The 26081-nt window shown below is 44.0% G+C and overlaps 1 protein-coding gene across 2 annotated transcripts in view; it reads left to right on the forward strand.

Moving 5' to 3' along the window:
- CREB3L2 (cAMP responsive element binding protein 3 like 2) overlaps positions 1–26081 on the forward strand; it is a 76902-nt gene that overhangs the window by 17998 nt on the left and 32823 nt on the right. The gene's annotated exons all lie outside the window — the stretch shown is intronic.

The raw sequence follows: 26081 nt of genomic DNA on the forward strand, positions 1-26081 counted from the left end.
GCCATAGGACTTGTTGAGGGGGTCCAGGGAAGTGCAGAGGGAAGAAGAAGAAGAGTGACTGAGAATTTTTTTCAGTCAACTCCTGCTCTAGAAACCTTGCAGTGCAGGAAGATGCTCAATACTGTACTGCAGAGGGGGTGTCACTTCTGCTCCCTACCTTGCTGGTAGGTGCTGGTTGTCTTGTGGAGCTTACATTGTTAAATTTTCATGTGTCTGACCCAGGCCTGCCAGCTGCTGCTGGGTAAGTTTAAATGGGAGAACCTCCTCCTTTTACAAATTAAGATTTGGAGGACTTTTCAGGGGGTTCAGACTGAGGGGACAGGACAAGCTGGACAACAGTCAATTTGACTGAATTTGGGGGGAAAAACTAGCAAGGAGGACTCATAGCTTACAACTTTATCAAAGACTAATTGGACTGATGAGAAAGAGGTTTAACAAGGTAGGAACTGGCTGTAATCTCACTCAAAAAAGGTGTTATTGGCAAATGAGGCTGGATTCCTCTTATTCTATATTTCTAGTACATGCGTAATGAACATGCGACTTAGCACAATCTGTAGATAAAGATTCTGCTACTTTCTTTTATCTTTCTCTGGCAGACATAATGCAGTTGTGTGTATTGATGTCTGGAAAGCTAGGCCTGCTGGTTGGAGGCAACTCTAGGAGGTCTTTGTTGCTTGCTTTGGTCAAAGGCTGGCTGATTACATGTAGTGCAAGCTGGCTCAGCTACTTACTTTGGAGATTCTGGCTGGGCTTACAGGGGTAAGGAGGATTAAAGGAAGAAAAAAAGATAAAATGTGCCTTTACCAGAAAGTCATGCAAATCTCACATGATCCAAATTTGATTCCTCCTTCACCAGGGCAAGAAGTGCATTCAGCCTTGGCAAGAAATGTTGATCTGTCTAGTGGTGTGTTTGTTTTGTTGGTGGTGTGCAGTATTTTGGAGACAATTTCTGTAATTTGGGAAAAGGGTGGGAGTGTACAGTCCAAAGCAGAATATATCAGAATGTAGCACTTGCACATTAGCAAAATAATGTTTAAATACTGTAGTTTAGATAACTTTAAGATATTTTGGAAGCTAGATGTGGAAGGTGCATCTTTTGCTTAGTTATGATTATGCGTAGCTATAGGGGAAAGCGAAGATCTTGCTCGTTAATATTGTGGGATTTCACTAGATGGAGGCATATGTGAAAAGGAAAACGTGGAAGCATGACATGTTTTGCAGTCTACCTCTGTATATGCAGTGCTTAAAATGTGACTTAATAACTATTAAAATAATTCCTGTTAGGAGTTTTTGGTTGTTGCCAGCCGCCTCTGGTCCTACAGTGAGCTTGAACAACACAGGAAGTACACTGCTGTTGAATGTACGGTGCCATCCAAATTGGTTGTCCGATAGGACAAGGGGTAATGGTTTTAAACCAAAAGAGCATAGATTCAGACTAGATATAAGGGAGAAATTTTTTTACAATGAGGGTGGTGAAACACTGGAAGAGGTTGCCCAGAGAGGTGGCAGATGCCCCATCCCCGGAAACATTTAAGGTCAGGTTGGATGGGGCTCTGAGATGTCCCTGCTCACTGCAGGGGGGTTGGACTAGATGGCCTTTAAAGGCTCCTTCCAACTCTCTGCTCAGGAGACATGGGTTTGGTATCTTGTGGGAGGGCTGGAGTGCTAGTGCTACTGCAGCAGTGACATCCCGGATTGTCATGCTGTGTAAATAGTGAGGGAGGGATTTGTAACTTGTGAGTACATCTGTGGTGTGGGTGGGTACAGATTTGGCTGGCTCTGGGAGGGCGGCCGAGCGAATATTTTGCTGCAGTTGTCACAACTATATATGGAAAACCAGAAAAAAACCACTGCAGTGGTCAGGCTGCTTACCAAAAGAACCTCAGCTGAATTTTCTTTTCCAGTTGCTTCAGCTTGCCTGGATTGTTTCTGTAGTAAGAAACAAGTTGGGTACTTTGTGTCTGATGGATGGCAAATAGTCTGGAGATTAGTAGATACTCCAGTTTGAGGCTGCCTGTGGTGATCATAAACAATCATAAAGTACTTTGTTACCTAGTGTAGTCTTTTTTGATGGTATTTAGCAACATCATTTACCCGAAACAGATGTTCCTTTCAGTAGGAAGGCTTGAATAGTCGTGTGTGTATGTCCCAACACACACATATGCGCACACTTTGGAGGAAGAAGCATTGTTAGTGTCCTACCAGGGCTCGCAGTGGCAGTCTTGTAAATACAGCCTCCAGGACTGATTCTCCTGATTTATGGTAGTTCTGACAGCTCCACCCATAAGGGATTTCAAGGTTGTGGTAAGTAGCCTTTAGAATTCTACTAGGCACTTAAATTTTGTTGTTGCGACATCATAAGAGACAGTACGTCCTGATCAGGATGCAGCATAGCCTGAGACATTTCAGGCTAATCCATGAGCTCATAAGGGTAGGGAACCACACAGTCCTCTCCAAGAAAGAGCAGTTCATGCTGGATGTGTGTTACAATTACGCAATACAAACTTGGATAAGATGTCCAAATCCATCAGCTTTTTTTTCTCGTATGATCGTGGGATGACAGTTCAGTGAAATTGGTCTTTAAAGTGCATCTTCACACAAAGAAATTTTGTGAAGTCTTTGACAGAGCACAAATTGCTCATCCTGTAAATGTAAAAAGTATTTATTCATTATGGGGAACCTTTCATTACTAGTTTTGTTTCTTCTTGGGGCTGAAGACAGGGCATCTGTGTTCTAGCCTTATGCATATGGATAGGTAGATTTACATATCCCAATACAGGAATACTCAAGTTCTTGTTGCATTTTCAATGCCAAATGCTACTGTAGTTTGAGGAGGTCACTCCTTGCATTGCCTTGTCTGGAAAATAAATATTAGCGCGCATCAGTGGTGTGTTTTATGGAATAATTGCAGAAAATGAAGAGTTGCTCATATTGTTGAAAAAGATCTGCAAGAGTATGGGTCTTATTTTTGTTTTTCTTAATAACAGTATTTTTCACTTCAGTGAAGTTCCGTGGACCTGACCTCTGCCAGAATGGGCTAGTTGTTGCAGTTAAATCACAAATTATGTCATTCATAATACCTGTAAAAGGAGCAGTGCTCTGTGCAAGGCAGTGCTATTTATAGGGGACAACAGCTACAAGGGCATCTCCTGTGAGGTTCTTTCCATCCACTGATCTGACTTTTGCTCTTGGAGGAAAACTCCGTTTGATCAAACGATACTCCTATTAAGAGGGTCCACTAATTTATTTACCTTGGTGGGAGCCAAAGCCTGAGTAGACAGGGGCAGCCCTGTGCGTGGAAGCTCTGGTCTCATCTGGTAGCAACATTAATGCAGAAGTGGTGCTCCTGCAGGTGGTGGGTTTGTAAGCAGATGTGGCTGAGCATCTGTCTGCTTTCAAGGAGAACAAGCCATCCAGGATTTGACTAGATTTTACCCTATTGTAACTTGATAAGTGTGTGTGTTTGCACCACTTATCATGAAGCAGAACTAAAATTTCATTGGCATATTCTGGATTTGGTGACTTTGTAATGAAGGATTGCTGGAGGCATCAAACTTCTGGAGAGTGTTACAGCTAAAAGGCAGACCCTGGGTGCAGCATAGTCCAAGAAGAAATTCTCTGTGAGGCAGGCTGCTGCTGTAAGGATGTAGTTTTAAGAGGGGAATAGATTAAAAAAAAATAATCCCATCTTTCTTGTGAAAGGTTGAATTGTGCAGGGCACAATGCTTAGGCTGCTGCTGAGCAGCTGTTAAAGTCGTGGAACTACATGGGCTACCTAGTTGGCTTCTTAAAAGAGGTTTTTCCTGATCGGCTAGGCAGGTAAGAGATAAGACAGGAATCGCCCTTGGGAGAGAAAGCATGAAATGAAGAAGTGACTCTGGCTCTGGTTAGGTGTGCTCTGCTGGGAGAGCTAGCCCCCTGGCTGGCCCCTTTAGATCTGATAGACTTACTGATCCTGGAGTAGCTCCCTCGTACTGCTCTGCCAAGATGATCTGTGTTAGCTTGAGTAGTAGACCTCAAACCCATCTTGATGGAACTGGGTCGGAGCAGCAGAGTGGAGTTAAGCCATCTACTCTGAGGGCCCAGTGACCCTCTGGGAAGGATGGTGACTTCTGTTGAACATGAGTAATAGTCCAACACAGTTTCTGGCAGAATGGCACATAACTCTGCAGGCTATGCCTGTTAAGTAATTATACCTCAAAATTCCTAGTGACGCAGCAATGCTGGGATTTTCTCGATGATGCGCTTTTGTGAGGAGTACCAGTGCTGCAGGATGCTGAAAAGAGCCTGAAACAGCTGCACCACACCTGCTGGTGAAGCAGATAGGATGTAAAGTCAGGATGTAAGAGATCGCATGTTTATCAGCCCCTTTTGCATTTGAAATCTGGTGTGATAGCTTCAAACTCAGTATTGCAGTTGGAATGTACCTCTTTGTTGTGCTCAGTCTGAGTTTTAATGATAGAGCTGGCGTATCTGAGCAGTTTGCATGTGACTTTGCCAGGACTTGCTCAGTTTTCAAGATGTGCTCTCATCCATTGCATATGGGCAGCATTTAGCCTCTTGAGCTGTAAAAGACAGGTTGCCAAAGTATGCTTCATAGATTGATATTGTTATAACACTCCTCCCTGCATGCTGGGTTTTCAGGCACGTTGGGGTTTTATGAAATATGTTCCTTCAGTTTTGTTCGCGCTGGTTTGTATCGTCTGAGAGCCCTACTTTCTCTACCACTATAGAGAGAAAAAGCTGACTTCTCAGAGTTTGAAAAAACCCAACTGTTAGACAAATATGAACGTAAGATAAGACTCTGGTCATCCAGCTTGGAGGGTGTCCCTTTGAAGCCTAAGAATAGGCAGAGGATCATGCCTTCACAATAGCCTGCCTTATAATTGAACCCCTTGCTCCTCTTTTTTCCCAATCCACTTAAAAGCAGAACACAGAAAAGGAGGAGGAGGGAAAAAAAAAAAAGACAAAAAAAGAAACCAACCCCAAAAAATACCCAGCCAGGACAGACCAAGAGGCTGGAAGCAGAAACGTGCAATTAAAAAAGGCTGCATGCACCCGGTCCCAGACATTCCTGCAGCTGCAGGCTCCTGGCGCGGTATCCGGGCGGGCTGGACCCCCGCCAGCCCCCGCCCTGGGCAGAGGCTCTGCCGGGGAGCTGCTGGTGGAGGCGGGGAGGTTGGGTTTATTGCTCTTTCTCTGCAGGGCGATGAAATGGGGTTTCCAAGGTCTTGCCTCTGCTCTGAAATATCTCACTTTCTTTGTTTATGTGCCTTGGACAGGCTGCGCTGAAGGAAGAAAGAGCCTCAGAAATCTGTCTGAAAGGGAAACGGAGCACAGCTCCCCTCCAGCGGGGAGCCCACCTCTGCCTTACGCCCTGTCTGCACAGTCCCTGCTCTGTGCGCCTGCGGTGGAGCAGTTTTACAACAAATGTCTCTGTGTTTCATTTCTGGTTGGTGGGGAAGGAGCAGGGGTCAGCACCAACAGTCAGGCTTTTGAGACCCTGGCACCATTGAGCCTTGCACGTGTGTGTGACTTTTAACCAGAACCCTCTGAATCCATATGGTTTTTATTCTACTAAAGGGATGATGTAAATCCAGGGAGGGGTTTAACGTGTCTGTTACCAGCAGTTAAACATAAAATTTGAGAGCAGGGCTGGGGCTTTGGTGGAGTGAATTGTGAGGATGCTCTTGCCTCTTTCCAAGGACAACTACTCTGTGTCTGTGCTTTGGGCTGAAGTAGCCGTGAAGCTGCTCTGGGCACGTAATTGTTCTTTTTTTGCTGGTTTCCAAAATGCAGGCTCTTCCAAGAGTGGTGTTGGGTATGAGAGAAGCTGTATTTACTTAATTTATTAAAATAAATGGCTTAGCAGTACAGCTCTTGGTGTTGCTGTAATGGCTGAGGAAAGGTGAACAGCTGTATCATTTGGGCATTGAGAATTTTTTAATTTAAAATACATATTTTAAAGCATGCCCAGTGACAGCTGTAATAGGAACTGTAGCACAGCATTGTTCTCCCATTGTTCTCCCAGTTGTCTGTCTTGTGTCTCTGCTGAAGGCTCCCACAGGAAGAGGTGCCTGGGCCTTACACACCGGTGTTTTAGCTTACACTGCCAAGGAAGGCAAGTTGGGGACTTTGTCCCCTCCTGTGAACAGAAATGGCTGGGGTGAAGGCCTACTCCTCCCATCATGAGAGCGCGATAGTCCTGCAGGGAGCTGGAGGGCAATGTTGTCTTAAACAGGGGCTGTTTTTCTGGATTTTTTCCAGAACTTGTTTGTCTGGGTTTTCAGAAAGTGACTGAAGTGTGTGAGTATCCTGGGGCCAGATGGGTATCTTGTGCAAAAAGCACCTGGGATGCTCTGGGTGGCTCTTGAAGAAATATCATCCCTGATGTTCCCAGGGCTCTTCCCATCACAAGCAGTGTGCTCTTGTGCCGCTGTTGGCAGAGGCTGAACGAGGTGAACAACCGCATGACCTTTTTGTTGCTACAGGTTATCTAGCCAAGGACAAAGCTTGTATGTATCACCAGAGCACGCTTGCCTGTGGCTGTTCCCGCACCGGTTACACAAGCGTCCTCTTCTTTTTGGGATAAGAAGAGTCATTGCCTTGGGAATTTGTGTTGAAAAGCAAGATAAGAAGCTGTGGGCATTCCTCTCCTGCTCCCCAGTTGTATCTTTGTGTCTATTTTCCACTTGTCTCATCACCGAAGGCTTTAGGGAGGTCAGTGCAGTGGTTCTTGTAAATTTTGGCAGGGAGCCTCTCTGTAGTCCTCCCTATCTGCTTCATTTTTTTCCTTAAACAAAACACCAACCTCAGTATACCAGGAGAGCATCTGAATATATGCGCAGACATCCCTTAACAATGAGACATTTCACACTGTTTGGGTCTATAGCCAGTCTGCTTATTATTGCTCTGGTTGCCCATCTTGGAGGTGGATGATAGTTGGCTAATTCTAGGAAATTTTATTTACAGTGATGTGGTATGAAAAGCTCTATCAAGCTTTTATTCCTGCAGTTACAGCTCTGTGTGTATGGCCTTTTTCTTACCAACAAAAAAAGCCATGAATACAATTTTCTACACATCAAAAAAAGGCTACTTCTCAACATGTATCTCTATTCCCTCCTTGAACTTCTAAAATGGGTTTGATTCAGGATCAGACAAATCATCTACTTAAATAAAAATGGTTAGAGCACTAAACCTTTAAAAGATTATCACTGTTTTTATCTAATATTTTCATTTTAGGTGGGGAATATGTGGTTTGAATTACTCTTAGCATGGGCATCTGGTCTAAATCTATTTCCATGTTCTGTCCTGACCTTTTCTGACTGGCTTAACAAACCCTGTCAAAAGGGGAATAGTTTTAACTGCTGCTACATGTGCCAGAGATTGGAGCAATGTAGACAGAGTGGGGAGATTGATCTCCTCTACTCCTTCCCTCCTATACTTGCCTGGCAACTGATAAACCACCACATATGGTGGTTATACTGAAAGCTGGATGGTCCATTTAAATTTCGATTATCTCCATCTGTTTGCTGGCTTTTCTGAGCGTGCCTGGCTGTCCCCATAAAGCTCAAACTGGAGACTTGTGTACCTGGATCATTTTGTGGAACAGAGCTGTTAGGTCCTTCTGTAAAATTGTCTTGTGGGCTCCTTTTACAAAATGCTACCCTACTGGACCTTTTGAAGTGTTATTAGGGTTTTTTTTTATTGCAGTATTGGAAAAATAAAAATGACTGGTAGTGGGCAAAAGATGGACAGTTCTCTTTCCAAAAGAATAGTTGTTATTTCTCTGTGTTGTCCTATGCTTGAGTTCCCAGTATGTGCTTGCTAACAACTTGCTACGGCTACAGGATGGGTACAGTTCAGCTTATGGAAATTCCAGAAATGCTGAGTTCCCATTTGGCATTAGTGCCAACCATGCTCATTTTGATTATTGCTGAAGACCATATCTTCCCAAGCCATCTGGAACTGCAACTTGTCAGTAGAATCAGAGCAGTGATTTTTCAATCCCTTGTCGTTTTTGCACACCTAACGGTTTTCTGGGTAAGTTTGTGGACTCTGCAAACTTAAACTTACTTCGTGTTCTTTAGTTGCCTTTGTTACTGGAAAAGAAAAAATAGAGGACAGGGTGCTCAGCAATTCTGAAAAACTGACGATTTTAGTTTTGGCATGTCTGAGTCTTTGTATTGGTTCTGCATAAGACATGGTCATTGTGAGTCTTGATTTATATAATCTTCTAGCTCATAGAATTTTGCTGTAGTCTTTGGAGAAGAATGTGGATAATATCTCCATATGTGCATAGACATTATGAATATGAAACCATCTTAGAAGGATGTCAGAGTGCTTTATACACAAACCATTGGTTCTTGTTCATTTTAATTTCATGAATAAAAACTTGTTGTGTTTTTGATGAGCTTTTATTTTTTTGATGGAAACTTAAGATACTCTATGGTAACCCCCTGAATGTTGGGTACCACTTCCAGTTCATTGGGGCAATGCCAGTCCAAAGCTAGATCTTCTCCTATACTGATGCGTGTCCTGAGAACTTGGTTTTGTTTCTTTTAACGATGCTGAATTTTAGTGACATGAGGTCAGTGCCGTCCTTTTCAGCCAACTCCACCCCCCGCAGGAAGCAGCTGTTTCAGGATCACTTCTTTCTTTTTTTTTCCCACTTTTTTTAAAGAACCTTCCTGATATCACACATTTGTCAGTGTACTTTGTGCAAGTTTTCTGTGTAAAATCCGCTGCAAGTTTCAAATTCCTGAAGAGTCCCATAGCGTTTCACTCTCCCTCCCAGTCCAGATGGTATGTAGCAGATGCTCATCCGAACTGTTCCGCAGCCAATGATGCCGTATTAAAAAAACCTGAGCTATATTTAATACACACAGACGTACATGCACACACACATATATCTCTGTGTATATATAGCCTTAACTGGCTCTGGAGGTATGTGTTGCTGATAAGCAGTACAAGGTTCCCCCGGTTATTTTTCTGGCTAGGTACCTGTGTTTCCTTAGAACTGAACAGACTCGTTTAGTTCCTGGAAACTGTTTCCCCCTCTCAGGTGCTCTCTGCTTGAGCTGTGCAGCACCAGGGGCTGTGCTGACTTGGTGATTGGCAGCCAGGGTTTCGTGTGGCCATGCACCACAGATGGCTTACAGGCTGCACAGAAGAGATTACACCTAAAATTTGAATGCAAACTTGTGCTTTCTGAGCTCCTGAGCTTGCTCTTTACCTCTCGGTAGCACTCAAAGCCCAAAGTGCCTGCATGGCTCCCTCCCTCGCTCCAGGCCTCAGCCCAGCATCCAGCACCGTGCCCTGTGACAAGGGGCTTCCTTTACATACAGCTCTCTCCAGCATTTTTATGATTCTGATAATCTCGGCGTTGAATGTGATGCAATCTTCCATGCTGTTGTCCTTGAAATCCCTCATGATAGGAGAGTATCGCTTCATTATTGCCCTTAGGTATGTGGAACTAAGAGGTGAAGGGCGCCTTTGCACCGGAGGACGAGAGGCCCGGGCCCACTCAGGTGGTGTGGGGCAGCACGCTGTGCATTTGGCTTCTAACTGGCCCTCTGACTGCACAGCTGTATTTCTTCCCTTACAGCAATGGCAACAGAGCCTGGAAGAAACACTCCCCATCACACTTTTTTTTTTTTTTTAAGCTCTGAGGTAGCGGTTACACAAGCAGGGGCTGAGGGGCCTCTGGAGGCTCGGGGCTTGAGCTAGTTGGATGCTGGGACAGAGGTCCATGAGCAGGCCCCATGTCCTTCCCCACACACACCTGGGCTGGGCCTCTCCCTCCCTCCACTGCCTGCTCACCCATCGCCTCTGAATAGCTTGTGTAGATCTTGGCTGCGGCTCGTGGGGGTCTGAGTTAGTGTTGGCCGGGATAGCGTGAATGAGTGATTACGTGTGCCTGTGCTTATGCAATGTCTGAAACTTCTCTCCGCCCGTCTCTATCCCCGGGATGCTGGCAAGCTCTTTTGGCAGTCTCAGGAGAGTAGTCTTCCGCACTGCACAGCGCACTCACTCAATATATCCAATTAATTAAATTGCAGTGCCGCAAGTGAAAGCGGCTTTGTTTGTGCATTAACGTTTGAGGGATGTGGACTAGGAAGATGCTGCGCAGGGGTGCGTGCGTATGTGTTGGCTGGAGGCGTTGGCTAGAGTGCCCTTCTGCTTTAGTGCCAGAACCTAGTGTTGCCTGGTGGGGTTAATCTTGTAATTAATCTTTAATACAGAGTGAAACTCCTCTTTTCCTTTAAATGCTCCCTCTCCTTCCTTTCTGTCAGCTGTTTGCTGTTAATGTTTTTCTTTATCAAACTAAAAAAAATAAGCTTTTTTGTAACATAAGAGCCCAAGTTACCTTGTTCTCTCTGTGTTTCAGTGGGGTTGCATATTACATGTTTGCATTTGTGCTCTTTCTCAGGTTTAAAGCAAGAATAAAGTAATTTGCCTCTGACATCTCTGCTACAGGCAGCCTTCTGTTGCTGCAAACTTGGCATTTGGAAAGGACGATAGGCCATGGAGGAGGTGCCCAGACACATGCAGCTTTGCTAACTAGGAGGCATAGTAAAAGAGACTTAGAAGTGAGCGACTGCTAAATGACTTCTTTCGAAGTCAATCCTTCCATGTGGAAGCTCCCTTTTCATTCTGCCCATGCCACCCCAGCATTCCCCTCACCTGGGCTCATGGAGGATCTCCCATCACCACTGAAATCAGCCATTTATTGGATGGGGCTTGTTTGGAAATTAAACATGGACTCTGAAAATGATCACGATGCTGCGTGCTTGTGAGTTCTCACAGTTTGTCGCAGGCATTTGCTTGTGCTTTGGCATCGTTCCAGCTGCCCCTCCATTCCTGAGGAACAGATTGATATCGCAAGGATAAGGAATAGTTTGCATGTGTGGGCATTGCTGAGTGTTTGTGTTTTCAATCTCTTTGAGAAATCCTGAAGTCCAATGCAAGCCTCAAATTTTTCCTCTGTGACCCTCTGCCAGCTCTCTACTGAGGTGCATCTTGGGATGATGGCAGGTGGTAGGGGCTCCCTCTCCCAGCTGGTGCTGGGTTGTCTGCAGCCCTCACCAGCCCAGCTTGGGCACGGCAGGGAAAGCTGACCCACTCGTGCAGTAGGGCTCAAGAACCCAGCCTTAAAAATAAATGAAGGGAAAAAGCTTTCAATGGGCTAGTGCTGTGGGATGTGCCAGCCACTTGAAGTTTATCAAGCACTGCGTTTGGAGCTTGCTTGTGAGCAAGTGAGTTGTGTCTAACATGAATAACCTTTGGTCTTAAACCTCGGTTTTTGAACTGTGTTCCCTGGCTGCCTTCCTGATAAGGATATCGAATTATCTTGAATATAGGAATGCAAAGCAGCATCAGCAGGTTTCCCAAGTCTGGGTTTGTATCAGGTTCTCCAGAACATGCTGCCGCTCTAGTAAACAGCCTTGTTTTGCTGCAAGAAGGTGAAAGGAAACTATTATGATGAATTAGTTTAGTCTTATGTAAATTATGGGCCATAAAACTTTCCCAAATTGTTTCCTGTTTGAATTCCTGCATATCTGTAGAGAAACCTTCAGTCTTCAATTAAGAATGGCTTGGGTTGAAGAATTCATGCTGTTTCTTCATGATTGCTCTTCCTTTTTTTTTTTAATATTGTGTCCCTTTACAGCCACAGTGAATGAATCTGGCTTCAGCTTGTAAACTTAGCTGCAAGCTGGTAGAGCTGTTCTCTGTCTTATTTCCCATTTCAGTACTTAAAGTTCATGTTCTGCATTCATTTCCTCTTTGACAAGCTGAATACATTGGTTTCTTCTTTTTTTATTTGCTTTTATTTTGAGGCAAGATTTCCATCTCTGTAATGATTCTTGTGATCCTCTGAACTTTCTCCAGTTGTTCAACGTCCTTTTTTTTGGCATTTGGCAGTATAGGATTGGAGCCTGGCTGTGGCCAGTAGCAGCTGCATCCACCATGAGCATGGAAAAAATGAATTGCTGCTTTACACCCCTCTGTCTTCTGAAGTCCTCAAACCTGTGTGCTCTGGGTTGTGCGGGGGATGCAGACTTGTGCAGTGGGTTGTGTGATTGGCATGAGGCTGTAGTACGAAGCTGTAGCTGGGGGCTGAGCTTTACAGGGTGACTTCTTTTAAATATGAAGCCTCATTTAAGAAACAAGTACAAACAGAAAATACCCTGAAATAAATAAAAAAGGCAAGGTTTTGGCAGTGCCAGTACTTCCTTGCTGTTCTTTGGCTGTGTGAGCCCAGCACTGGCTCTGCAGTACGGGATGGTTGTGCAAGGGTCCCCAGCGCTGGGCTGCCTCTGGGACTGTGTGAGACCTCGATGCTGTGGCTGAGGGGCTCAAGTTGGTGTGCAGCAAGAGGGCTCTTGCAGTCGGAGCATAAGCATGCATCGGCACTAGTTCCTCCCCAAGCCCTCCTTCATGCGCCCAGTGCTTGTGGCACCTGTCCCACATGTGCTCCTTCAGCCACATCTCTCCCTGGGTCCTTTGTCCTTTCTGAGATCTCTGTTTCTGATTGTCAGTCACCTGAACATGACTTGGAGCCTTTTGTTTGCAGCAGTAAGATTATTTTTCTTTGGTTGGTTTACCTTCACCTTTATTTAAAACATGTCGCTTGTTTATGGCTGCTTACCAAGTACTCTGTGTTTTGGTTTTGTGACCTGACCTTTTTATTACTCGCTGCTCTTGCTGATGCTGTGTTATCTGTGAACTTCGGTGATGGTGACTTTTCCTCTCAGGTCATTGATAAAATGTTAGAGTCTGGGACCAAGAACTGATCCCTGTGGGAACCCACTGAAAACATGATGCAACCTGCTGAGTTCTGCTTCACATCTGGAAATTTCTTATTTCTTTATCACACTGGATGTGGCCTGTTGTTTTCATATTATTTTGGCTTTGTTTTGTATAGCACCAAGCCAGTTGCCTCAGGAGAGACAAGGTGTACTGAGCTTGTAATATTATTACAAAAAGAGATAAAATTTGAGAAGCTAGATTATCGGTTATTGTGGAATTATAAGCAACAATGAGATATCTCTCTCTATTATTCTTGGACTCTACTCTCTTCCCTTAGTCAGGAATGAACAGTAGGTAGGTTAACTTGCTGTTACATTGGTTGCCTTGTTTACACTTAAATATTTTTATGTTTTTTTTCCGGTCCATCAGTATTGTCTCATACTGAAAATAGTTTCACGAGCTCCTTAGAAGCTCTGCTGAGACTTTTCACATGGAGGTTTTCTAGGTCTGCTGATTAAAATGGCCAGCTTTGAGTAGCTGTTGTTTTTATGTTCTCTTCCATTATTGTTGGGATGAAAATCATTTCATTACCATCCTGTGGGATGGCTGTATCATCTGTTCTCATATAAAGAGCAGTAATTCAGAACCACCCCCTCCCAGGAATATTCAATTAAACATTTTGATCTTCCTCCCTCCCCCCAGTAGTTGCAGCCAAGCAATGGCCTGATCTATAATTAACATTTTCTAGGTCCCGACAAACTCGGAAGCAATTTTTTTTTTTCCATCTGAAATGTATTTTTTGGTAACTCTTTCTTATTGTCTAGGTTCTGATTTATGTTAATTCTCATTAATTTTTCCTTTCTTCCAGTAGCCCAAATATGTAATAGTTTAATAGTTTCCATGGTAAGTGGGGTTGTTAGCCCAGCGTGGCTTTCTCTTGACCTGCCGTGGCGAGATGGCAGGGGTTTTGTTGTTGGTTTTTTAGGCCTGTGCTAAAATGTTGATAAATAATTTACAATTAACATCGATGCTTTCTTGGTTAAAGACCTTCTTTCAGGTTCTCTTGATCATCCGTTTTATGGGAGGCAGCTTGAAGAGCTTGACCATCTCTTTAGGACTGCAGAGCAATGGGCTGGAGGCAATGTTTGTTGCAGGAGAAGGGTAGGGCTGTGCTGCCTGGTGGGGTGCTGGCATCACTCCTGCAGCAATGTGCCTCCATCTCGTTAACTCCGGAACACAGGAATCTACTGCCAGCCCCTAGTGAGTCTCCTTTCCTTCTTGAACCTGCCTTTCAGTTTGGGGAAGAATAAATGAGGGTAAGTCCACAGCAATCATAGCATCATAGAATCATTTAGGTTGAAAAAGACCTTTAAGATCATCAAGTCCAACCATTAACCTAGCACTGCCAAGTCCACCACTAAATCATGTCCCTAAGTGCCGCATCTACACGTCTTTTAAGTACCTCCAGGGATGGTGACTCAACCACTTCCCTGGGCAGCCTGTTCCAATGCTTGACAACTCTTTCGGTGAACAAATTTTTCCTAATATCCAATCTAAGCCTCCCCTGGTGCAACTTGAGGCCCTTTCCTCTTGTCCTATTGCTTGTTACTTGGGAGAAGAGACCAACACCCACCTGGCTACAACCTCCTTTCAGGTAGTTGTAGAGAGCCTCCTCTTCTCCAGACTAAACAACCCTTGTTCCCTTAGCTGCTCCTCATAAGACCTGTTCTCTAGACCCCTCATCAGCTTTGTTGCCCTCCTTTGGACACGCTCCAGCACCTCAATGTCCTTCTTGTAGTGAGGGGCCCAACACTGAACACAGTACCCGAGGTGCAGCCTCACCAGTGCCAAGTACAGGGGGACGATCACTTCCCTACTCCTGCTGCCCACACTATGTCTGATACAAGCCAGGATGCTGTTGGCCTTCTTGGCCACCTGGGCACAAAGATGGCTCATGTTCACCCGGCTGTCGACCAACACCCCCAGGTCCTTTTCCTCTGGGCAGCTTTCCAGCCACTCTTCCCCCAGCCTGTAGCGTTGCATGGTGGTGTTGTGACCCAAGTGCGGGACCCGGCACTGAGCCTTGTTGAACCTCATACAGTTGGCCTCAACCCATTCATCCAGCCTGTCCAGATACCTCTGTTGTGAGAATGACCACTTTAGGATGGGCAGTTTTAAATGGCGAGGTACAAAAGTCAGTGACACTTGACAAAAACACGTGACTGAGGATGGAGGAAGTCTTTGCAGAACATTAATACACTGCTTATCAGTGGTAGGTTTATTTTATCCCTTTCCAAGCACTGTGACTTCCCCCCGCTCCCTGTTCCTGATGCTTTCCCCCTGCACCCTTGCCCTTCTAGCTCTGCTCCTCCTCCAGGGTCTTCACCTGCATCTTGTGGCTTCCTTCTCAATTCCCCTGATCTTTACGTTCTGCAAGGTGATGAGCAACTTTAGCCTTTCTTTCACCTGCTTGGGAGCAAAAGTCTGGAAATGGAAGATATGGAGGGAGGTACAGAGGAAGAAGGGGGATGCTCTGAATGGAGGAGGGTTAGCCAAAGAAGCTAAATCCCTATTCACAGACAAATGAAGGGGATGAAGGTCTCTAAGTCTCCCCTGTGTTACAAGGACTTGTGAGGAGAGAGAGCCAGCACGCATATTATTAAATAAGCTGTTCCTCTTGTCCTGCATCTCTGGAAAGAAGCATAGATGACAACTTAATGTTTTTGCTTTGTTTTTTTTTTTGTTTTTGACCTTGTCTTAGGATACAGATGTTTCCATCTAACGCTATTTTTGGTCCTGAACCTTAATCCAATACCACTTCTGTGGTGGGGTGTTTTTTTTTTTAAGTAAAGTTGACTGAAGTAATGTTTTCTGGCACTGTGACAAAAGACTTGTCATAGGAAATTGGAATACTGGCTGTCAAGTATGGGGTGCCTTAAAATAATTTGTCTAGACGAATGCTGTGCATACCTTTGAGTATGTATTTATTTGATCTTGTTCACATCCTGTCTCCTCCTTCCCTTTCTCTCATAGCTTTCAGTACATCTTCAAAACAAACCTGTCTGCCTTTGACACAAGTAAAAACCAAGTGACCCCCACCACTTGTGGTGACATAAAATGAAATGCATCTTTCCTCAGAGGGAGGGTGCCAAAGTACCAGTGCTGATGGAGGTACCTGTCTGTACAAAATGAGGTGCCAAAATTATTTCTGTGGGTTCCTGTGTGAATTTCTGCAGAACTAAGGCTGTACAAGTGCAATGTGGGCATCTTGAAGTATCCGTCTTGTGATGTGGAGGACTCCTGGAGGCAGTTTTAAAACACAAGGAGCTTTGCTGTGGGATGGGTTTGGGCAGGGCTGGCTGATCCAAAGCAGCTCTAGTGTCATAGCTTCAGGTACAGTTAGGGATGCTCTTCCTCGGTGTTGTTATCAACAAATACTGTTGCTCCGCTCTTCCTTAGCTTTCTGGGGTAGGAGCTGGTTTGACATGAAGCATGCTGCAAAGTTGTAAACTGGAAACGTTTTGACAGTTTGGGCCGGGAAGGCTTTGATTGTACCTGCTGTTGGCAAAGTGTCAGCTCTGTATGCATCCACAGTGTTTGGGCTCAGTGCAAATTTATGGGAAGGATGAGAGGTATGTCAGATCAAAACCCAGGATGTTTCTACTGAAAGCAAGGTGTAGTACTTATTTACTGGGAAGGGATTCTTTAATGTAGTCATTTGTTCCACTATCTGGCGAGATCACATGCTGGAACAAGATTTGACATCAAACTGGCTTTTTTAGTGCGTGGTACTTAATGTGTGATGCTCAGCAACAGCAGCACTGAACACAAAGTCCTGCCAGTGTTGTTTCTCTTTCTGCCCTGATAATAGGTATTTGTCTGATAGAGGGGGCAGCAGTTTCTGCTGGGCAGGGTCTAAAACCCGTGGCAGCTGAGGTCATTGCTAGCCAAAGGCTGCTGATCCTTGAGCTCTGAATCAGGCAGGGGAGTTCATCTGCCGGTTAAGGTGATATGACCTATGGATTTCTTCACATTCATTTTGCAAAACTGCTCTATTTTTTTTTCTCCTTCCCATGTGCTCAAGGACCTGTCTCTTGAGTTCAAGAAAGGGTTATATGTGTGCGGTGTGTTTTTTCTTTTTAAAACTTTACATGCATCTGCAATTTTAACCATTATGTCTGTGAATATTAGGCAGCTTTTATGAAAGCTAATTCATATTTCCATAATCAACTCAGTCTGCATTTAAGCACTTGCTGACTCCTTGAAAATTAAGAACACTTAAATAAACATTTAAGAGCTTAAGTTTGTGTCCTCTCTTTTCCTCTCAGCTTCCATGGTTCTACTCTTAAAAACAAACAAAAAACCCAGCAGAACCCCCTCCAACTCTAAAAATAAATCTGTAAAATAAAACATTCTAACTCTTTAGTGAAATAAAATGCCCAATCTCTCTATAAGCTGCCAATACTGATAGTAAAGCCTTACTTATTTTATAATAACCAGACAGCTTTAAGTAGAAAGCTGAATTGTGACTGGTGGTGTGTAGGTTTGTAGCCAGCATTAGGAAAAAGAAGGAACAATCACTCCTGCAATCTGGAACCCTGCCATCTAAACTTTGCAGCCATTAAAGAAGTAACATTATTGAAGAAGAAAGTAGCAATTTTTATTTTAAATGTCAAGTGTCTTGTCAGTCTGGAGTGGCAAGCCAGGGCATGCAGTGAGCACTGCTGCCAGAGCAGAAGTTGTTGTTTCCTACCTACGCTGCTCAGACTAATTTAAGATCCTCCTTTGAAAGATACTGGTTTGGTCCTCAGGGAGGAGGCTGTTGTGAACACTTTAAACATGAAACAGCTGAGCTGAAGAGCCATCTGCATTGGCCCCCTGCACTAATGGGAACCGAAGTGAGAAATGAGGATTTTGCTGGGTGCTCCTAATGGCATCTCAGTACAGTGTTCCCGCTGGGATGGTTATTTTTCTGGGAGCTTGTGCCTGTGGGAAGAGGCTGGCAGCTTCAGGTGTCGCTTAACATGTGGAAACTGTGATGAGACCTTGCAGGGTGAGCAGATGAGTGAACTGCTGCTGGCCTGCAGGGCAGGTTGCAGCATCTCTGTTTTAAGTAACTGTCCCTGAAGTGCATGGTGCTGGTCATCTCTGAGGAGAGGGTTTTGTCTCTGCGTAGGCTGGCTGGATGATCACTGTCACTTCTCGCTTCTCTCCCTGGTTATCCTTTCCTCCTTCCTGTTATATGCGTAAAGTCATCTGGGAGTTGGACTTGATGATCCTTATGGGTCCCTTCCAACCTGAGATATTCTATGGTCTCTAAAATGGGTGCAAGAATAGTGGATTCCATTTAAAATACAAGAATAGTGCTGGCTGTGCCCTTTACATAGGGCTTAACTGTGCCCTTTGACAAGAGATGCTGTTACATGAGGACTGAGATAAATTTTCTTTGCTTTCCTCACCTCCCATTTCCATGGTGAGTGAAGATGATAACTGAAACCAAGTGCAGTGCAACCAGATGTTGTGAAACGCTGCTATAATAATGTTGAGATCTATCTGCATGCATTGAAGAAGAAACCCAATTAACTGTTTTCTTTCCAAAGCAGCATAAGTTAAACCAGCATTGCAACAACAAAATGCTCTAGCCCTGCTGCTGAGCTCTTGGGCAGCAAACAAGACCATAAATGCCCACTGGTGAATTGTAAAATTTGTATGCAAAGGTTTTGACTTGTCTAAAACCTTTCTTTCACTACTTATTTTTTTGGCTAAACACTGGGTAGTTATCAAGAAGACACTAATTAGGTGCAAAATGTGCAGTAAATGAAATTTCCTTCCAAAGAACCTGTATGTATACCTGGAGCGTAACCCAGCAAATTAGTGTTATCTCACAACAAATATTTCTGACTGGCATTGCATGCCTGGAGCATAGGTGGGGAAAGAAAACCTGAACAACTGCATCTATTCCTTTCTTCGCTAGGTAGTTTTTAATAACATAACTGGTCTCTTTAAGTATCTTGCCTGAGTGCCAAAAATCATCAGAGACACCAATGACTAAGTTTTGGAAGGTGAGCTGCCCTCTCTGTCAAGGGTGAGTCATGCTGGCTGGAGGTGGTGGGGAGAGGCTTGCCCCTACTTTTGGTGGTTTGGAGGCTGGCGAAAGGCAAACCTGTCAGTCAGGCTCATCTTGCAGCCTCTACAATCACTGGTGGTAAAAAATAGTGACCCTGCTGCTCACCGGGTGAAGAGAAAGGCATGGGGAGAAGTGATGAAGAGTTTCAGTTTTCTGTGGTTTTGCTGCTCAAGTTAGCAGCCCAAGACCTGACTTATGAGACAAATGAAGGGCATAGCAGTGGGCCCGGTGTAAGAAGGAAACAAAAAAAAAAGGGGGAGGAAAAAGTAGCAGAGACAAAAGAATGAATGCATCTGACCTGAGAGTATAATCCAGACACTTGCTTGCAACACAAAATTAGTAATGTATTTTGAGATTTCAGCCAGGGACCCAGATGGGGGGAGCCTTGTTGAAGGGCTTCCAGCTCGCTGACTCACCGCTCTGGTGCTCTGGCCCTGTGACTCACTCCTCTCTGACTTTGGGGAGAGGATGGGAAAGAGCAAAACATGCGCCCAGCCTATTGAAAAGTTAGACTAGGTCCAAGAACTATGCACTGGGGGAAGGGCAGGGGAATGTGAGAAGGATTTTCCTATTTTATACGACTCCCAAGAGGCTTAGGCTAGGAATGAGCAACAGCATCCTTTTCTCTGTTTGCAGACAGTGGGCTTAAGAGGCACTGAACTTCAGGGTTGTTTCTCAGGGTTGTTTCTCACCCTTGCCTCAATTGCACAAGGGCTTCTTTTTTTTTTTTCCCTTTTTCTTTCTTTTCTCTTTCAACCCATATTTAGTCCTCATTATTAATTTTGGTTTTAATTCTCTTTTTAAATCCAAAATACTTCCGTGTGTCTGTGGGTGCTAAGGAAAGGGAAAGAATATTTTGGAACAAGGAAAGGCAAAGGAGTAAACATAGTTCTTGAAAAATCCCCCCCAATTAGGGTAAAAATAAATACATCTCTTTGCTGGTTGTGGTTTGGAAGTACTTGAGTGTTTGCAATGCAAGTGTGTGCATGCATGTGTGCATAATGGGGTGGATTATAAAATTTGCTCAGCATGAACTTCAGCATTTCCAACTGTGTAACCTGAGCAAGTTGGGAAGATGTGCGGATTTAATTACCATGTAAATCTATTAGCTCCGAATTTCCTGGCATTTGTTTTGTTGATGACACAACCTGAATGTTATTCACTTAGTGGATTTTTTTTTAATCTGTCCAATTTTATTATTTTTTTTTAATGCTTAAAATGAGTAATTGCTGGTGTGAGACTCCAAACAATCACGTCTGCTGTTATGGTGGATCTCTCAGTTGTTTTCAAATACCAATTTCATGTTACTCTTCATATCCTCCTGCAAATGAGGTAATTTCAGTGTAGTTAATGACTAGACAGTAAAGAATTTTACAGTAGAGTAAAATAATTAAGCAACTGTTTCTCTGCGTCTTGGTTTTGATTTTTACACTGTAGAAGATAAACACCTACAAATTTGAGGTTCCCTCTGTTTGCCCTTGGCAAGTACATAAGCTGGGGTGGTGTAAATCTCTCTGCTGTGTTATCTGAGTGTTTTAGGTGTGACTTAGGGACTGTTTACAGTCCTCTATCTCTCTGTTCTCTGCTATGGCTGCATCTAAGATTTTTTTTCCTGCCTTCATAAAGCTTTTCCAGCTATTTTGGTCCTTCATCAGGCTGAGAAGGAGAATCTCTGTGTCCTGTTTAAGAGCAAGCAGTTAGATGTGCCTTCAGTTGCATACTCAATACTGTGGTCTGTCCAAGGGCGTCTCTGCAAATCAGATTTCAGTTATTTCAGGTGTGGTTGCATTAATTTTTTCAAATATTTGCTGCCACATATAGTTGTTCTCCCCCCCCCCCCCCCCCCCATTAATGCACACCAAAGGTAAGCACCCAGGTATAAAAAATCGTGTAGGGTGCAGCCTTCTGCTCTTCCGCTCTTTCTCCCTGTGGGGATGTTGGTGAATGTGAAGTTGGTCTTGTCTCCCCCTCAGCCCCCATCTTTGAAATCAATCTTATGGAAAAATGCTGTATTGCTGCCAGGCTGTCCTTCGTTTCTCATCCTTGTAAGAGCAATGCAACAGGAGCCTGGATCTGTGCCTTGCAACAGTGATGTATGAACGCATCATACACCAGTAGAGGAGCTCTTTTGTTCCCTGCAGGGCATATGTAAGTGAATCGTGTAGGTGAGGCTACAGGGGCTCCATCGGCTGCTCTTCTCAAAGTTGACAAGAATGAGTACTGTGTGATACAAGCTGTGACTGAGTTTGGAGAGAAGAGTGAGTGGTGGCCAGGTTCCCTGCTGCGAACTTAGAGGATTTCTAGAAAGGGAAGAAGTTGAGAGAAGTGATGTACCTGAAAATCTGCTGAATTTGTGTTTGAATCTTTGTGAAAATTAACTGATGCCCAAGTGCCAGTGAGTACTTAGAATAGCTGTCTTGGTTGTTGGAAGCTGGTGCACGCTGACACCTCCAGTCCATTGCTGGTGAACTTGCAACAGAAAGTCAAAAGTACCACCAGCAACACATCTGGGAAGAAAACACCTGTGTTGAGGAAGCTTTTTAACCTGTGCCTTTGGGGTTGGGCATGCAGAAAGTCACAGACTTCTCTGCTGTGTTGTCATCATTGGTAGGCTTGTGTGTGCAGTCCTCCATGAGCAGCATCTTTAGGCATGGTTCTTCATTAGCTGAAAATGGCAGGTCTCTGCTCCCAGCCCTTCTGGGTAGATGCTGCGCTTGCAAACCCAGACAGAGCTGATAGCGTGATGCCTTTTACAGCTCTTGCCATGCTGTCACGTCAAGAGCTGAATCTGTGAAGGCTGAACAACACGTATGTGCCATCTTTAACAACTGGCACCTTGCCTGGGTGCCCCAGAGCTTGAAGACTTTTGTTAGCAGCTATGACTCCTACTCAGACCTCCTCAGCTACCATATAAGCAGCTGCCAGATGTCTGTGAAATATGTGCTTGGTTCCTTGAAGAGGAGCCAGTATCTCCACGTAGCCACACTTCTTGATTTGTTTGATGCTATTAACTAGAAATGCTGCTATCTTTTGTGATATTTTATCTCCTATGCACCTTTGTTTATGTAAACCACAAAAGAGCTGCTGAAGAAATTATTCCCTTTTCTCCCTGCTATCTTAACATGAGAGGAAATTGTGGGGGGAAGGAAAGGGCAAATTCATGTCTGTGGTGCACATTTACTTCCCCATGAGTGGGGGATAGTTTATGGTCTCCCCTCATCTTCTCCAGGACCACTGCCTTGCACATTAGATGCTTTCTGATTCCTTTGATACAGAACTAAGGGTGCAATCCTTGCCCTCCACCCCACCATTATTGCTGCTGCTTTACAAGAGATAAATATCAGGCAGTTTTGCACCTGCAGATGGTGGGCTTCATTTTTATCCCATGAGTGCCTGCTGGATAGATGGGATGCTCCCACACAGGCAGTTCCTTTTGTGGAGTGGGGGATTGATCCTGCCTAGCTGGGGAGACCTCAGGGTGAGTCAGGAGGGGAACCATTAACTCCCAGGAGGGTAATATCTTGAATTTACGGGTGGTTCTTACCCTGATACGTTGTCTTTAGGCTGGCTTGCCCTGGCCTGTTTGGAGAGCAGGGCTGGCTTTGCAGTGTGCCAGGGTGCTGCTGCCGCAGCTCCCCTCCTGGGTGGCTCTGCTGGGAAGGGTGGGTTGTGCTGCTACAGCTGGTGTGTGGGTCTTGCAGCTGATGCAGTGCATTTTCCAGGCTCACCAAAGCCTGTCACTTGTTTAATAATTTAAATATAGTTATAAAGTGTCATTTGGGGCTCTTGACTTATCTTCATTCCTTTTTTAGTGAGTTCTTAGAAAGCCAATTTTCTGAACACGACTGTTTCATTTTTAGTCATGATAATGTGGCACCTCTAGACAACCGGTGCTACTGCTGTTCTCATCTGGCTTCAGGTCCTCTGGTGGAGAAGTCAGCACTGCCACGCACCTAGCAAATCCTGAGTCTCTGTTTTACTTCAGAGATGTTCATTTCATCAGACGAGAAAGGAAAAAAACCAAACCTGTCCCTTAGGCAGAGCTGGAGAAAAGGGCCTTTGTCTGGCAGGAACAGGCAGATGCTGTGGAGAGCTGCAGCCCGCGGCCCAGCTGGTCTGCAGCCAAATACTACTTTCGAAGAGCTATCCAAAATCCGCCGTGCGCCCGGATATAAGAGGTCTCCTCTGTTGGCTTACCACGGGGTGATGTCTGTAGGTGCTTTGTGTTCCCCAAAAGCACCCGGGTTATAGGTGGGAGCAAATGTCCAACCAGAGTGATGGTGAAATTCTGCAGGGCTGCAACTTCCATTCTCTCTTCAAACAGGAGCGCTGCTTTCTGTTTGTCTTTTCAGTGTTCCGGGGGAGGGGGAAGCGGAAGATAAGGTTACATCTGTCCTAAATCCATGACTTTTTACAGAGATTAAAATCCCAGCTGAACACATCTCTTTGCTATGTAAAGAGAATAGTTTAATAATTCAAGCAGACTCCTTGTATCAACACATGTCTGCGATTAGTGCTGTGGCTGCCAGTGGGGTGTGAGGATAGCAGGAAGCTGGCAATGCATCTGGCTACAAAAGTATTAAAAACAAAAAAAGAAAAGACGACAAAAAGGCACATTTTCAATGCAAGTGCTCTTTTCTTTCTTTTTCTTTTTTTTTTTTTTAAAGGTGAACTCTGGGTGAAAGATGCCAAGCTGAAAGCCACAGACAAAGAATTTCTTTCTTTTCCAAGCAAATATATATTCAAGTGGTAGGCATAAAATTCTCAGTTTGCTCCCTAAATTGCCTTTTCCTGAGTGTAGAGTGGTTGCTGCCGTATCAGAATTGACAGTTATTCTGAGGATTTCCAGCTCTGGAAGGGGCTGATGACCACTAAGGTGTGTGTGGAAGCGGAGAAGGGAGCACGGAGAGGAGGAGGAGGAGATGTGAGGAGGGGAGGACGTGCTTTGAAAAGACAGAGGGAAGCAGTTTAGGTGTAGGTGGAAGTTTCGAGGAGCTGGAGGACTAACTGTTCCCGGAAGGTTTCTGCTGTAGCTGCTGCTCAAATGATTTTTCTTTTTTTACCTCTGTAGGTAGATGGAGCCACTTCCAATTGTTTTCTTAAGAAAACAAAAATAATATCAAAGTGAGCTAGCTTTAAGTGTTCAGTGTAGCAGAGATTTGTATAACATATGAAAGATTCCTGTAAATCAAGTGGTTGTGTTTTCTGTAATCACTGAGTGAGAAGTCCAGATACCTAAAATTGCTTGTACCTTGAGCTCAGTAGCTGTGCAGTCTAGCCTGTGGCAATTGTTTGAGGCTTCTCTATTGACCGGTATTCAAAGTTATATCACAGACCATTGAAAATAAGATTAAAAATTGTAATGACATTAGAGAATAATTTTAAAACCTGGCCATTTATTTGCTGTCAGACAATTCCATTGTAAATGCAAATTATTTCCTTCCTTGCAGCTTGCTGCTTTGCAACTGCATGTGAAAAGGAGAAAGCACAAGTGTTGATGAACATTTTGAACATCCTTCCCGACCCCAAGGGGAAGGATGTTCTCTGTTTTTGGGAAGTTGAATGTTTGTTTCCTTCTTTGCTTTTCCTGAAGCGGTTTTAGGAAAATTTCCCATTCAGAAAGAATAAATAAATAAATAACCTAACATACCTAACTTTAATCAAATGGAAGAAGTAAAATAACATTTGATATGACTTTTTTCCGTATCAAAGGTAACAGAAAGCTAATAGAAAGGCTAATAGAAATCTTTATTTGTGAATGTGCCAAAAATAGCTGAGTAGCCTGTGGTTGTTTTGTCTTTTAGTTGAGTCTGCTAAATTAGAACATCTAAATAGTGTTTGACTAAGTCAACACTTAGGTATGGTATTTTCAAGGATGACATCCCCAGATTGGATGACGCGCACTGGTGATAAAGTAGCTGGGTGTAGAAACCAGGGTACAAATATTGTAGCAGCCCTATTTCAGCATCTGCTAGTCATCAGTCAGAATAATGCATGAAAGAATTAGAAAGAGGGAAATGTTCTAGCCAGCTTTAGGAAAATATGTAGATAAATATAATTGATTCTTTCCATTAGCCCAAATGAAAAGAAGTGTGTAGACTGGGGGGGGGGGGAAAGTTGTCCCTAAGGTACTGCATTTTTATAGGTTCATCCTTGAATTCTGTCATGGTTGGGAAGCATTTCTGTCCCTTGTTTACTCTCTAATGGCTACCTCCCCTGTTTTACCTAGAGTCTTTATTGATGCACCAGGTTGTTCAACTAGTCTTGAGCATCCTTTTTCTTTCTTCTTTGTGTAGTGGGGAATTAGAGTTTATACTTTTATCCATGCAGATATTGGGAGGCAGCCCTGGATGTGAAGTGCTAGTGAGTCCTTGGGTATCAAAATTAAAATAAACAAGGCTTTCTAAGGTGGTCATGACCCTCTTGCTGAGGCATATGAGCATTTGTTTAGTAGTGTTATCATTTACGGCAAGTAAATATGAGGCTACAAATCTGTTTTGCCATTTGTAAAGGCTTTACTTTAGCTAAATTGCTATTGCAGCATAGCAACTGTGGTCCTCTGTTTATTGCCTTCTGTTTAGTAAATATTTTCTTTTCCTCAGTGTCAGTCAGAATTGACTGAAGCCTTATTGATTTTAAAAGAAGGCACAGTTAGCATTAGTGAACATCTTGGAAGAGGCGCTTGAACTTCCAGGGGACTCTGAGAGCCAGCCGTGCTCGGTGTTTTCCAGCATCAGGCTTCAAGGCCACAGGTGCTGCTGGAGCTATGAAATGTGCATGCATGAGGATGTAAGCACACCGCTTCATCATGGATTTATACAATATTGACTTGTTTAATTCTTAATTTAGCCTACAGGAAGCCAAATCTTGGATTTCAGTGTTTGTTTCTGCAGGAGAGAGCAAGACGAAGAGCCAAGATCAATACTGCTTGCAAAAATAGAGCAAATCAAACAGACTTAGACTTTGGTAGGATCATGCCCCAGTCAACAAAGACTCCTATAGAAGATGGTAGATAATGCCTGATTGTTTAGGAAAGCTCATTAGAATTCATTGTACAAATATTTTTGTACAAAAATAGAATTCTTTATGTGAATGAGATGAGCAGGAATGGTTTCTTGCAGTGCAGTTTCTTGGTCTGTCAAAGATGTAGTCTTCTGACATTGGAAACAAAACCAGGAAGAGCTGCAGAGTTTTTGGCTAT

Source organism: Balearica regulorum, chromosome 1, assembly GCF_011004875.1.
Source record: "Balearica regulorum gibbericeps isolate bBalReg1 chromosome 1, bBalReg1.pri, whole genome shotgun sequence".
In the NCBI taxonomy this organism is placed as follows: domain Eukaryota; kingdom Metazoa; phylum Chordata; class Aves; order Gruiformes; family Gruidae; genus Balearica; species Balearica regulorum.